General features: G+C 38.4%; 1 protein-coding gene and 1 pseudogene across 1 annotated transcript in view; both read left to right on the plus strand.

The window, feature by feature from the left end:
* Window positions 1–2,487: 2,487 nt before the first annotated feature.
* LOC135206653 (probable ATP-dependent RNA helicase DHX34) overlaps window positions 2,488–15,569 on the plus strand; it is a gene marked incomplete in the record, with an annotated part of 314,170 nt that continues 301,088 nt past the window's right edge. Inside the window, 1 exon segment of the mRNA XM_064238012.1 lies at window positions 2,488–2,587.
* Window positions 8,606–10,881, plus strand: LOC135206772 (probable ATP-dependent RNA helicase DHX34; annotated as a pseudogene).

A 15,569-nucleotide genomic window follows, 5' to 3' on the forward strand; every position in this document is an offset into this window, starting at 1 on the left:
ACAAACGGAACAGCCAGGGCCCCTGTAAGCCCTTTGGGTGCACACACAGCACAAAAATTCCCGCTTGCTACACCAAAAACTGAAATCAGGAATGTGCAAAAAAATGACATCTAAATTTTTTTTATTGGTGTTGTCGCCCCACCAAAAACCCCCAGTTCCAACCTGTGGTCCCCCCATAATTGTTGGTGGTTGTAAGAGTTTTCCTCATGTCTTTAATGATACTGAAGCATAGATAAAGCGTTATTTTAGCATTTTAAGCTGTTTAACACTTAGAAACTGGTGTGCCCTTTTCCTATAGAATTACCGCCTAATGCTTGTCAGCCAAGCCAATACAGTATTATTCTATACGTATAAGCTTCCGCATCGGTCTTCCCCGCGAATATGAAAGCCACCAGGAACTGGGGAGTCAAATGTATTTCGCCATGTTTAGTACGAGCCCCTGGGAGTTAATTACAGTCGTCCAAATACATATTACTTAAAATTCTTGTTCAGGAGGTAAAACTGCATGGAAAAACCACAACTGCCATAGTCTACTGCCAATGCATATTCACATTCCAAAAATGGTGAATAGGTAGTAGCCTATAGCCTAGCTAGTAGTAGCTAGCATCTCAATGCAGCCACATATTCACTTTCTGAAACTAGACGACCAATTTTACCTTACCTTTTATTTTTCTTAACTGAGCAATTACAATTCCTTCGCCCTTAAGGGTTTAATCATACCTAGTGGCTACTAGGCTTTCAGTTGAGATTTTAAGTACTAGGTACCTAGGTAGTACCTACTATTACCTAGTTGTCATCTTCTTAACAAACAAAACTGCCTAGACAACTTGTACAAGTAGTTCAAAATAACATGAAAAATGTATAGCAGCCTACCTAATGCCATAAACTCACCTGAGATATTGGAGTCGGTTGTCTTCTTTTTCTCTGCCTCTATTTTGACAGCTTTGTTCCCCCACCTGGCTCGGTCCACACATCGCCCTATGATTATTGTTTGTCTTTCAGATCTTTAATTACATCCATTCACCTGCTCCAGTCTTCCTCTCTCACCAGGCGTCTCCAGAACTACATTACTCTCCTCCCTTATACCTAGGGTATATCTTTATAGTAACCCTTCTCATCATTTGAACATACCTAGCCTAAGCTGCATTCTTCTTTCATAGCTAGACTTTAGTAGTTCCTTTTCTTCTTTCATTCTTGTTCTGTCCATTTCCTTTTGTTATTTTTCCTAGTACCAGAGCACTTTCATCTCCACAGTATCTAATTAGACTTAGTGCAGGCCACAAATATAAAAAAAAAAAAAAAATGCCAAATCGGCATGGACTCTTCCTTAGCGATCATGCAATTCACCGTCACCGACCCGGCCCTAACAACCTGCTATCGCTTCCTTTACAAATGCCCACCTAATCCCTAAGATCACAATGTTGCTGTGACGACAAGTAATAAAATTTAAAAAAATAAATATGATGAATAAAAAAATTTAAAAAAAAACAATAATTGTTCTGGTAGGTAGATACTCAACTGTTCATGTTATATTTCCACAATCCTAGCATGGAGCCTTTTCAGTTGTTGTTTACGTGAAAATAATAATAAGTATCCTTAAATATACACTTTGCATTTCATATATATTATATTTCTTCCTCTCGGCGGCCTTACCTTCGGTTGGGATCGCTGTTTCATAGGCCTCCTTCATGAAAAAATTATATAAGTGGGAAGTCGTTCTGCCTATCTTTAGGAAATGGGTTCGTTTCCGAATGGCTCTCTCGCATAAATTATTATTACGTATAAATAAATACATTCAATCTTTCTCTCGTAGGGAGCTGGATACGTGTGGAGAGGTATAGCTAACGAATAAAACGTATACATTTGGATTCAAGAACTAATCTGCACTCTGTGGTGCTCTCATACTGCAGCACAGTCTTCACCCCGCCCACTTCCGACAGAAAAAGAATACCAAAATCCTCCGGACCCCCACATGCTAGGACTGGAGTATGCCAAACAGAATAAGTTTTGCACGACTTGTTTCTATTATTTCAAGTGTGCATCTGCCAAGAATCATATTAAATTTATGTAAAGACAGACATAGTATATTTTCTATGAAATTAAGTTGTAAAATCAACAGCACCGGACAGACCCACCGTCATTAAAGCGTATGGTAGGTATAATATAGGATGAAATTTTATTTTTAACTTAAGCTGGCCTCAAGCCGTCACGTAGATAGTGATATTTGCTTGAGCATGAACCAGATTAGAAAATAAATCCTTTCTGTTGAAAAGGATCTCGGTTCTTTCCCGATATCTTTTGTGTCCTGAAATTCAATTGAACTAAAATGAACGTAACCTAGCTAAAAGTGAACTAACGAAACTCACCCAATCCCTGCGCCTTCGATGTAAACAAAAGGATTAGAGGGCGTTTGTGTGTGTGAGCACCTTTACAATTTAGAACGTTTTTATAAACCTTGCCTGCAAGAGTAAACTGTCGATAAGTTTCTGTACCAGTGTATTACCTATTGCGTTGAAGAATATAAGGTAATGCTGTAGCGTACTTCATCTTCAGTTTACGAGAGACAGTTGCAGTGATGGTTGCTCTTGGACCGCTAGATAGGCTAGGTACCTAGCTAGAGTAGCTCCCTGTGAGTTTAAAACTTCATCATGTACCTAGGCTACCTACCTAGCCCTATTAGTATTTCTTGAGTGGCAGTCTCTCTCTCTTTCTCTCTCTCTCTCTCAGTGGTACAATTGCGCCCATGTACTTAGCCCACCTAGTATACCTACTAACTCGTGTGGTCCTCACGTCCTTCCCCAGCGCCTCATTTGAACAATAGGGTAAAACAATGGAATGACATGGCCGAGCCACTTACTACCCCGTTTGTGGCCATCCTCTGAAAAAGTACTTTACCACGTCCTGACACAGGAGATGGTCATCAATCATGAGTTGTTGGTGGTGAGAGGAACAGCTCAAGACCTCTACTCTCCTTTCGAGGTAAGTATTTTCTCCAAAGTTAGAAATTAAGGCCATATTTTAAGATTAAACAGAGGGCAATGAAAAGTGTGGCCAAACGCAGTGCACACTACCCCCATAACGCTTTCAAAATTTTTACTTACATTTAGGGTAAACAACCGCATGGCCTGGATCAACTCACCGACGATCACGGCATGCCACCTTCCGAAAAAGTATTTATAACGCATCCTGACACCGGAGATGGGCATCAGTTGCGACTTGTTGTTGGTGAGACACGGAGCTAAAGACCTCTACTCTCCTTTCAAAGTAAGTATTTTCTCCAAAGTTAGAAATTAAGGCCAAATTTTAAGCATTAAACAGAGGGTAGTGAAAAGGGTGTCCAACGCAGTGCAAATCTCACCAAAATGCTTTCGAAATTTTTACTTACACTTAAATATTTTAGAAGATTGACCCATATAGATGTTTGTAGAGGGAGCACGGTCCCTAACTACAACGTTTTTAAGGAAACTAGTACTCGTTTTGGTAGAAGACGACGATGAAGCATGCACTAGATAATTATTTATAAATAGATAGTAAACATCAATATATTACATATTTATGATGATTAATTTGAAAAGATTCGTTATTGAAAAAGTAACTCGATTCTGACTCAAATTTAAGTAATTATTTTTCGGAATCAGAACGTTCTTTTAAGTCCTGTATTATGACGTCATGACATCTTGACTTTCGTACCTATTGTAGATTAACTGCTATACTCAACTTTTTTGCAGAACAGTTTACCAGTTATTCATGCAGATTGTTATCAGCTATTCATGTAATTTTTATAATTGTAATGCGCATATATATCTTTATTATTTACTTTTTGGATATATGAAGATGTTTTACTGACAGATTACCGCCGTAGTGTGACGCAAGGTAAAAATGAATTCAGTTCAAACCATGACCCCGGGAATAACAAGTTTCATACTTCACTAATATAGGCAACAAAATGTTGTTTTATTGTGCTGATTACAACTGCAATCTTGAGTAAGATCAATAAACGTTACATATATACGCTAACATTGTTCAAATGAGTGCTGGGAAAGATGGTGTCCATCCGTGACCAGACCCGTCCAGCCACACGATAGCCGCCATATTGGATTTCAAAACTGCCTTGAAAACATATTTTACGAAGAGCGTCACAAGCTTATTTTAGTTCGTATGGGGCTTTCATTTATCACATTATGTTGACAAAACTTCAATCTTTTAAATGGTGTGCTTAGAGTTGTAATTGTATTCTTGTTTCACCAATTAAATATCGAGCGAATAAGACCCGTCCAGCGTGATGATGGTGGATCATCCGTGATTGTTTACCCTATAAATACCTATTTCGAAGATTGACTCCATCTCAATGTTTGCGGAGTCACTTGTGCCAACAAACTTCCCATTTCCTGTGCTACCTAAATCCGCACACCACTTGTACCCATGGATGCTGGGGCACTTTCATCACAACAGTCGTAAACACCGACTTTCAACCACTACTTATCCAAGGGAACTACAATTTTTATTAGGAGAAGAAGAAGAAGCGTGCACTAGATAATTATTTAGATAGATAGATAAACAGCAGTATAATGTCATGAATTGCATAAATATTTGTAGAAATTCATGATTATTAATTTGAAAATATCGTTGTTGAAAAAGTAACTAGATTCCTGACTCAAATATCAACAGTTTTGCTTGTGAACGGTACCTCCGGCGTTCTTCGCGTGCTTCAATTGTTTATCAGTGTTGCCAATTGGTATGTGTTTACCCTCCAAATTGGGTATAAGACTTGCACAAAACCGGGGAAATAAGTGAAATTAGCGTATCTATTTGTAGTATATGTATATACATATTACGGCAATTCTATCATTACTGCATTACTATGACAACTAGAATTCATTGAAACATTTTGTAAATGCATCGGCGTATGTGTGAAGCTCCACTAGATTGGCAACAATGAGTCATTTTGCTGTCGTCTGCTTGTAAGTACTTCAGAAATATATGTAATTTTTCGGGGTTAATTTGGTTGCAAAAAAGGGATAATAGACATGAATTAAGTAAACATTTTGAGTAACAAAATAAAGTTAAACTAATTAATGAGTAAAGTAAACAATTAAGGGAATAAAGCTTTGCACTTCATAAACCGTGTACTTGTGTGCTGCCCGTAACTGTGTTTGTGGAGTGAACGCTTAGGAACCAGGAACCGCAGTGTGGTTCAAGTGCAATTTGGAGTGAATTAAGACCAAAATGTGTATAACTACAATCAAATAAGCACTGTGGAGTTTCAGTTGCGATGGGAGTGAGGATAAAACCACCGATTACAAGGTAAAAATGAATTTCAGTTCAAACCATGACCATGGGAATAAAAAGTTTCATAATTTCACTAATATAGGCAACAAAATGTTTTATTGTGCTGATTACAACTGCAATCTTGGTCAAGTATAACATCCTCGTGTCTTGGACCTTAGGGTCGGAATACACGACAGCAGACACAGAATCCCTCTTTGTTCTCCTTCTTGGAGCTTCGGCCTCGAAGGAGAATAGTTAATTGGTAGTGATGATCTGCTCAGCCAGCCATCTCTACCGAACTAACTCTGGTCTTGATCAGTGCAGTCCCTTGCCATGACATAGCACCCTTCCTGTGTTGCAGCAAGTTTTCACAAGGTTCATCGTCTTTGTCATCTGATGCCTCCTCACCTCCCACTTTGAAGGCTTCCACGTCTGTTATTAGTTGCACCATCCGAGTAATAGGCACATATCTGGAAGTTAATTATTCTGGTATGTAACTAAGATGAATAGTACCTTCTCTTAATTAACCTGAAGCTCAGGACAGCCTTTCAGGCCTCCCAAGAGTTTCCGGTTTTGATTTCGAGATGACTAGTGGTATTGTTTGCCAACAACACCACAACATTTGCATTATCACTGAACAAGAGGGTTTCTTTCCCTCCCATTCCGGTTAAAATACAGATGCTCGAGTGTATCTTTTTTGCACTCGATGGTTCTAAGCCGAACACATTCCAACATGGAATGCACTATCAGGCAACTCAGTACAAGGAGTCAAAGCGAGGGCAGAGTACTCTTCCTTCTAACTGAGCTTCTGTTCATCTTAGTACATATTGTCTCTCCTCTATCGAAGATTATTACCTTCAAATTAAAGCGCTTTGCCTGGCCATCACAGACAGGTCTCTGGTTGGCTTGGAATCTCACGTAAGGCTCATGTCTTGTGCTCCACATTTGCTGTTGCAAGAATTTTCAGAAAGAGTATATCATTAGACTCATTATCATCTCTCTGTTTACCCCTCGGTATAACAGAAGTCTGTAGTCTTCTGTTCCATCACACTTGCCCCATCGGCCGCTGCAATAACGCAGAATGATTTTTTTCAGACAATTTGAGTTTTGTCTTGTAATATATATTTTCTAATTCATAAAGTGTTCAGTTTATTCTTTGTTCACCTGAATTGAAAATGAATAACAGAAGACTTCGCCTGTTCCACACCCAACTAGCTCTGCTTCCAGAGTAGATAGAAAAGTTCCTCCCTGATCCAACCCACAATAAGCAGTTCTTCAGGCAGTACAATCCCTGTGTTTTCACTACTAAAAGACTCTCCGCCTTCATTTCAAGCATCGACTTTCTTGCTGAGTAGCAATGAAATAGCGGAGTAACTTTTTCAGTCCTCTGTGAAACGCCAGAGATTAGAGCTCTCTTCACTGATTGGTGTCATTAACGGGACATTTTCTATGATCAAAATTATGAGAGTTCACTTCTTTCCAATTCAACTGTGAAGACATAGGTCCACATTCAACCATAGTCATTCACAAAGTAGTATTGTTTCTCCTTAGTTGAGATTCAACTATTGATGAGAAACTTCTCTGACTTGCCATCACAGGACCTCAGTCTCTTGAATGCATTTGACTCTCGTCTAATGTGCACATACCTCGTGAGAATCATCATCTCGTCTTTACACATCGTTGGTGAAGAAGATAGACAATTTGCATGGTTCATTCTCAACATCACCCTCCAAAATGCAGGTGTCATGTCAAGACTTCATATAGAATGCACAATCATTCGGCATCTGTGGAGAAGTCCAATCCTCCTTGATCTCCTGCGCTTTGACTTGTATTGGTTGATCCAGACCAGCATTACTTTTGTCCTGTTGGTGTGTTGCTGTAGCTACGAAGGAGCAAGCCCATCTAGCAAGGGGATGAAGAGACTGGCAATAATGCAAACCCTTCCCGAACTTTGCATCAATGCCTCTGACTCTAGATATTCTTCCCAGCCCTTTTTGGATGAGTTATGATTCCTCTCATTTGAAAAGGCCCGAAGTCTGATTCTTAATCATGCAGCTCCTATAGTACTCTGATAAGTTGTCAGAGGCAGGACACTCTCCTCGCTCTTACGACCAGGAGGAATAGCCCAGGTGTGCTGAACTCCAGTCTTTCTAGAGGCTCACTCAGATTACTCCCACCAATCAGTGGGTCTTCCTAATGTGAAGGGACTAAAGATTTGTTATATCGTGTAGGAACAATTCACATTTTTTTTGTTTTTCTAGGTAATTGTATTTTCCCTAACTATACAAACCTGAGGGCCTTTACATTAATGCCCACCTCATGCCACCCCCCAATCTGAAACCTGGGCCAAAAGGCAAAGTGGATGTTTACATCTGGCAGGTGGGCCTAACCACCTTCTAGACGGTAGTTACTGCTTACCACCCTGTTCAAGAATTTAACAGCCGTATTCCAGCCTACACTGAAAGTGGTTTTCTAATGTAAAGGACCTCAGTTTTGTATAGTTAGGAAAAATGCAGTTTACTTTCAAAAATTGTGATATTACTTCTGGACTGCAGGAATTACTGATAAACAGCAAAATTTTCAGAATGATCAGAAGGGTATTACTAAATGTTAGCTATGCCTTATAAAGCTGGTGTCCGTCATTGATGTTTGGGACAACCTTCATCTGCCTGGCAGACAAGATGACTGGTGAATCTTCTGAACATTTGGAACACAAATAAAGGCATGTACGTACATAATGAATGAGGTTGGGATGAAGTAACCTTATTATTTTAACATTATTACAAAAGCTTCTGCCAGTGCACATATAGTCTTTTTGTTAGTACAAGATTCAAAATTGTACCTGTAGCTAGCCTTAAATTGCAATATCCATTACTTGTCCCCTTCATAAATACAATAGCGTCTGCATTTAAGGCGTATGTAAAACTGTATTTTATATGCAATGTAATGCTACATTTTATTTATGAGATTTATAGGTTTCTGTGAGTTATTGTAAAGCAAAGAGAGTTATATTTGTTATAAAACAAGTGAGTGTTAGGGGTGCCAAAAATATTAATTTGAGTTCTCTCTATTTACAGGAAATGAAGGTAAAAATAAAATCCTGGACTGGAGTAGCAACCTGGAGATGGGTTGCTAACGATGATAGTTGTGGGATTTGTCGCATGCCTTTCGACGGGTGCTGTTCAGATTGTCGACTTCCAGGTGATGACTGCCCACTGGTTTGGGGTCAGTGCTCCCACTGCTTTCATATCCATTGCATTATGAAATGGTTACAATCACAGCAGCTCCACCAGCAGTGCCCAATGTGTCGTCAAGAATGGAAGTTCAAGGAGTGATTTGTTGACTGAGATGTTAGTTACTCTATGCTGCTGCTTGCTGTGTGTATAAACTGAAGTGTATTTTACTGTACTATTGCATACTGTTACATTTTTAAGTGATCCTTTCTTTACTACATGTGTACACATTTTCAGTCATTATGGGTCAAAAAAAGCAAAAACGAACGTCATCTCCATCCCCTTCTCCAGAGAGAAGACATTCACATAGTTATCATCGCAAGGAGAAACACAAGAATAAGTGTAAGAGACGTCATGCCTCACATGATAGAAAGCGTAAGAGACATCGAAAGACTTACACCAGTTCGGAGTCAAGAAGTTCAAGCTCAGATTCATCACCACAGTCAAGTTCAAACTCAGGTACAGACTCATCTTACAAATTGTCTAGGAAGAGAAATGAAGGGAAGAATGAATTTTGCAGACAAGAACCACTGGATGGAGGTAGATCAAGAATAGAGTCCAGCAGATCAAAGCCTCTTTCCCTAAACCAGTATTCTGGTACCAGACATATGCTCCCTGTGAAAGTAAGCAGTGATAGTGAAAGTGACAGTGAGGCTGAAAGTAAGCAAGGTTGTGGGAAAGGCTTTATTTCCAAAAGTATTGAAGAACCAGAGCCATCAACATCAAGAACGAGGTGTTTGAGTGAGGACAGTGACACAGATTCTGAGGAGGAATTGAAGTTTAATTGGGAAGATCATCGGTATGAGCTGAACCAAATGTTTTTCAGGGATGAGGATGTTATCAAAAGGGGAACTGAAGAGTATCATGATTTTTGGAAGTTCTTGAAAAAGTATCATGGACTGCAGAAACAGAAAAAGATTCGGGACATGTGTAAAGATCACAATGAAGAGAGAAGGGACTCCAAAGAAGGTCAGTTTGGCTCTGTATATCAGCTTCCTCTGAAATTCAATAAGAGATACTGTATCAATTTTGGTCTTAATCTTAAGGACATAGATGACTTGCAAAGACGACTTCCCCCAAGAGATTTGGAGGATGGCAAAAAGAGATTGTCCCGCAAGAAAATCCTAGAAGCCAAGTTTATCATTCTTCTTTACTTAGATTTTATACAGAAACAAAGATTTGAGAAGTATAAAAAGTTGCGTGAATCCCAAGCTAACCTTCCCATTGCTGCGTATAAACAGGAAATTGTGTCTGCAGTCAGAGAGAACAACGTTGTAATTATTGCAGGGGACACAGGATGTGGTAAGTCCACTCAAGTTCCTCAATACCTTCTAGCTGCTGGATTTTCAAACATTGCTTGCACTCAGCCTCGTCGGATTGCTTGCATTTCATTATCAAAGAGGGTTGCATATGAAACATTGAATGAATTTGGATCAAAAGTAGGTTATCATACGATTTGAGAACACAAAACAGAACACACAAAAATTGTATTTCTGACTGAAGGACTTCTCTTAAGGCAAGTCTCAGTGGATTCATCCCTATCTTATATATGTGATCATTTTGGATGAAATTCACGAACGTCATTTGCACACCGACTTCCTTTTGGGCGTCATGAAATGCCTTTTATTGCAGCGTGACAGTATCAAGATTGTTCTGATGTCTGCCACAATTAATATAGATCTTTTCCGCAACTACTTCATGGGCCAGGCTCCTGTTATTCAGGTCCCAGGACGGTTATATCCAATAAAATTACAGTATTTCCCAATTCCCTTTTTGGAGCAGGCAAGTAAGAGGGAAAAAATCAACCCAGCTCCGTACATTCGTGTTATGCAGCTCATTGATAACAAGTATCCAGATGATGAACGAGGAGATAGCTTGTCTTTCTAAGTGGCATGAGTGAAATATCACTGTTGTAGAGGCTGCAAAACTCTATGCACAGCAAACCAACAGGTGGGTAGTCCTCCCACTACATAGTACACTGTCTGTCACAGAACAAGAAAAAGTGTTTGATATGGCTCCAGAGGGGGTTAGAAAGTGCATAGTGTCCACTAACATTGCTGAAACATCGGTAACCATTGATGGTGTGCGATTTGTTGTAGACTCTGGAAAGTTAAAGAAATGAGTTTTTGATGCTCTGTCAAAAATGCAGAAACTGAAAGAGTTCTGGATCAGTCAGGCTTCAGCAGAACAAAGGAAGGGACGCGCAGGTCGTACAGCCCTGGACTTGTTTCCGATTATTCAGCAAGAAGAATACAACTCTTTTGCCCAGTACAGCGCTCCGGAAATTCAACGTGTACCTTTGGATTCTCTTACATTGCAAATGATCTCAATGGGTCTTCCAGATGTTAGATTATTCCATTCATTGAACTCCAGCCCCTGAGAGTCTAGAGAATTCTGTGATTGCTTTGAAAACCCAGGGTGCTCTAAACAGATATAGAAGGACTCACCACAATAGGGAAACTCTTGTCTCAGCTCCCCATGGATGTCAGCTTAGGCAAGATGTTAATTATGGGATCACTTTTCACCAGTAAGAGCCATGTTTATTAAAAGTATTAATAATAGTAATAGTAGTAGTAGTAATAGTAATGATAACTTTCTGATACTGTAGGATGCAATTTACTAAGTTCATTATAATCTAATAATTATTTTTATTAAAAATAAAGTACATGCTGTATCTTGCAATGAGGTTGGCATGTGACAAGAGCTTCTTCTTGGGCAAAGTCTTGTTATCAGTAATCACTACAATCAAATTTATTTATTGCAGAGTAAGTTAATTGATTCATGCCTTTTAAAACAGGAGCTTTTTTTTTCAAACAAATGCATTACTGTAACAAAGCCTATTCATTTGCTCACATCAATCTACTTGTAGAAGAAATAGAACTCCCTGTGGATCAGGTAGGTTTGCACTTGTGCAGCAGTCCTATACTTTGCTGGCAGTTATGGCAATCACTTTTTTATGTGTGCCAATGGGTGTACAAGACCACAGATTATCAGACTTTTGGAACAATATCTTTACTGAAATTTTAGTTTTAGCTCCTCCTTTGCCACCCTCTTTTCTTGTATTGGTACCTATGTTCCTACTGTTTTACCATATGAGATTTTCCGTGTAGAGAAGACTTTACCTCTTGTTTCTGTCGTACAGGAACATAGTCCACATGTAGCTAAATGCCTATCTGAGACATTCCTAAGTAATCCTGACACATCTATGTATAGGCCGCACTTGTCTGACATATGGGCACTTGATTGAGAGCAGTCCATGAAGCCCTGCTCTGGATTGCTCAGAGTGCAAGGTGTTGGTAACTGTCAGACATGTGTTTTTATGTAATATCCAAGTATGACCAGCAAAGACTGACAACTTTTGGAAATAAAGAAATAAAAGCAATTTTGTCAGAATCTTTCACATTCCTGTGGTTCCATTTTGACATTGTAAGGAACTCTGATTTAATTAGTAAATTATAAAAATAAATATACTATAATAAAAATAAAAAACCTCAGAATAATTAATGAATTTTAGATAACATTTTTAAAGTTTCTCAACCTATTATTAAGTTTAATACACCTTTTTAGTATGTGTGTATGGAAACATGAATAAATGTATTTATTGCCACTTGTGTTCTAGTATGAAAGGATCTGCCTCGGCACAGTCTTTTATTTAATTTTAATTGGTTCTTTATTATACTGAATGACCCATTTGATCCCAGTTCTTGGCCTGGCGTTTTATCTAATCCTTCAGACCAGCCCTATGAGAGCTGGAAGTCAGCTCAGTGATCTGGTTAAACTATTTAATAATAATAAATGCCTCTCTGAAGCCATTCAAACTCCTCAGCAGCATTCAAGCATTTTCTCCACTCCTGTCAGTCTCTTGCATCAGCATTGCCTTTAGCGTGATCAGGCATTGTGTTTAATGTCAGTCACAGTTATGCAAATTAATGGGAGCAGAATGTTCTTGTTGATTGTTGACAGTGAGCTTGCACTTATCATGTCTTGTGACATAAAGGGAAAACTGGTTTGGGCCTTCTGTTGCTCTACTTAGTCACATGATTGTTAGCTTCAGTAACAAGATTCTGTTTCTGATAACGCAAACTGAAATGGCTGCTAGTCTTAGTAGAGATTTAGGATGAGTCAGGAAGTGGTGAAGTCACTAGGGATGAAAAGGTCCAGACAGAATCAACTCTCTAAACCATGGGTATCATGCTACAGTTTCACTCCATGATTCACTGTGCATAAGTAACACTGTATTTAATTGTTTTTAATGTTTACCAAAACTCTTTGGTCCAATTTTTGATTGTCAACTCATGGAAAAAAGATCTCATTAAATTCTCCAGAAATTTTGTTGCTTTTGGTAAAGCTTTCTGTATTTGTAGTGTATGACAATATTAGTGCCACATTTCAAATCAGTTATTACATATACCATTGTGGGGATTGTTTCGTTGTTCAGATTTCTACACCTCCTAAACTCTTTTTCTTCTAGAAACAAGTGCTAGTAAGTGGTGGTTTTGTTTTGATGATAGTTTTAGCTGTGATTTATGATAGTTGTACAGTTAAACTTTGTAATAATAGTGCTATAGAATATTTGGAAAATAGGGCAATCATAAGATAGTGTATTTATTGTATGAGAACTTCTGCTGTGACAGTTACTAGTTCTTTGCTTTTATAATTGGTCACTATTACTCGTGCGGTATTGCTACATCCCTATCTGTTGAGGTGCCATAAAGCCTCACTGTCCAGTGAAAGGAATAAACACCTCTTTTTGATTGTATTAGTTTGATACATTTGTAAGTTCAAGGAAGACTGTAAGCCACATCAAAGTGCCATGCACCTTGTTTTGAATCTTTGGCCTCTTCAGTATGAATATGGACAGTTTGTTGTTGTTGTTGGCACATAAGCTTCCTTGACACCAGCAGGACAGATGGGGTGGTTAGCAGCCTCATATCCAAAGGAACTTGCTGAAAATAAAAAGAGTAGCACATTTTAGCATCACCCTTGTAAGAGGAAGAAGGCTTGTGGCAAACAAAGTATAGTATTACATGATGACAATGGTAGCCATCCTGGTAATATGGAATCACGAGTGATACAATTTTATTTGTGGTCACGTCCTTCACATACATATTGCCACTCTTGGTGAATTATGTCCTGCATACCTGTACCAGAAGCTCATGAGCCTACTGGAAATCTTCAGGTTTCTAGTTATTGTCAGCTTTATCAGCTTTATGGTATGATGCAGATTTCCAATTAATTTTATTTTCCTAAGTATAAACCTTCCATTTGGTTTTTTTCCTTGCAGCAGCTTCCTCACAGCCAAAGCAGTTAATGACGTGTAACATCTGAGTAGAACCATCCTTTGGTAAAGGACACTCACAAGAGAGGAAGACGAAAGACTTATCTTCAATTGATACCTTTATTCTTTGTAAATACTGCTTTATTGTGGACATTACAGTATAAACTAATAAGATAAGAGGTTGAGCATTAAGGGAATGCAATCTTTTCAGTAGTTACATTTGTTGTAGGGTTAGGAATATTGTCATGGTTATTCTTATGATTGCTCCTGTGCTTTCAAGTTGTTCTCAGTTTATGATTCATTGCATTTAAATACATGGAGTGCCAGATTTTTATTTGTTTATTTGTTTTACTTGATTGCTCTTTTAGTTGAAATACAAATGTACGTGTTTATTTCATAAAGTGCCTCCTCCATTTTCAGTTGATCCGTCTTGTCTCTGGCAGCTGCCATGAGTGTGCAGAGTCCTTTCACTAATCGTGCTCATCGGGACCCAGAGTGCTTGGCTGCAGTCAAAAATATGGAGTCAGACCACGGATGATCCCTTTACTCTACTAGCTTCGTACAGGTAAGGTTTTATATGTTACGTAACGGTACACTATCTTCTTGATTTTACTAAAGTTTTTTTGTGTAAGTTTTGTTTGATGATTTTACAGAAATGTCATGTCTGCTGTTTTCACTTAGTGTTCACAGTATGGTGGTCTCAAACTGTGAGCTTCTCAGTCTTGATAGATTTCATTGGCAGCATGACCATGCTCTAAGTGTTAGCTAAAGTTGTGGCTTTGGGGTGCTGATCATATGTGCTTATGCTTAGTATCTAAGACCTTTCTTGCTTCTGCTACTAATGAGTGACAAGTAAACTGCTAAACAAATCTTTTTCATATATACACTTTCAATTTGATCATTTCTTGTGACAGCGTCTCAGTGACCTATGATTCCTTTCTCTGTGTACAGTGTGACATGATTCTATTACAGCTAAGATTAATTTATGAAGGCAACACGTATATGTTAAACTTATGGAATTGTTCTTGAAGAAGCAAAATGTTTAATTTCAAGGTGGTTTTGTAGCCTTGTTTCCAGGTGGGAACTCATACCTACCAAATAATCAGACATTCTTAAACTGAAATAAGTACCGAATGGATGATTTTCTTCCACTAGTGTTGTGTTAATTTTATCCATATTATGTTACTATAATTGTTCTTTATTAGATTAGATTACAACAACTAATAGGGAGTATTTTCTTTAGCAATATTTATGATTCATTTGAGATTGTTGCAAGTAATTAGTGCAGGTACAGTTTTGTTAATATGTAGTTACAATATTACCATCTTGGCAGGAAGTTATTGTATAACATACTCCGGGTTGTTGTGTAATGGTTCAGAGTTTTGAACTTTACTTGCTGTTAGGTGATACGGGTAGCAGATCCTCTGGAATTACATGCGTTGAGAAAACAATGTACGTAATCTCTCTTCCAGACGTCCCCCCCCCCCAACTCCTACAGGCTCATATTTTTAGTGCTGATTCAAGAATCTCCCTATTTCAGACATTTTCTGTTGAAAAATAGCTTGGCCTCATTCTAATTCATGATGTTATATGATTACTTGCATGTAATGAAATTTTATGAACACACTAGTCTGCTTCTTACTGCTTGATTTTGTTTTTTAATTCATCTTTGTGAAATGGGTTAAAGTCTCATACATTAATTATTTCATACTGAAATTGAATAATTTATACACACTGGAATCATCTTGTATCTTCTCAGAACAGAACTCTATATTAATTTGTAAACTCCC

Source organism: Macrobrachium nipponense, chromosome 31 (assembly GCF_015104395.2).
Source record: "Macrobrachium nipponense isolate FS-2020 chromosome 31, ASM1510439v2, whole genome shotgun sequence".
NCBI classification, from domain to species: Eukaryota; Metazoa; Arthropoda; class Malacostraca; order Decapoda; family Palaemonidae; genus Macrobrachium; species Macrobrachium nipponense.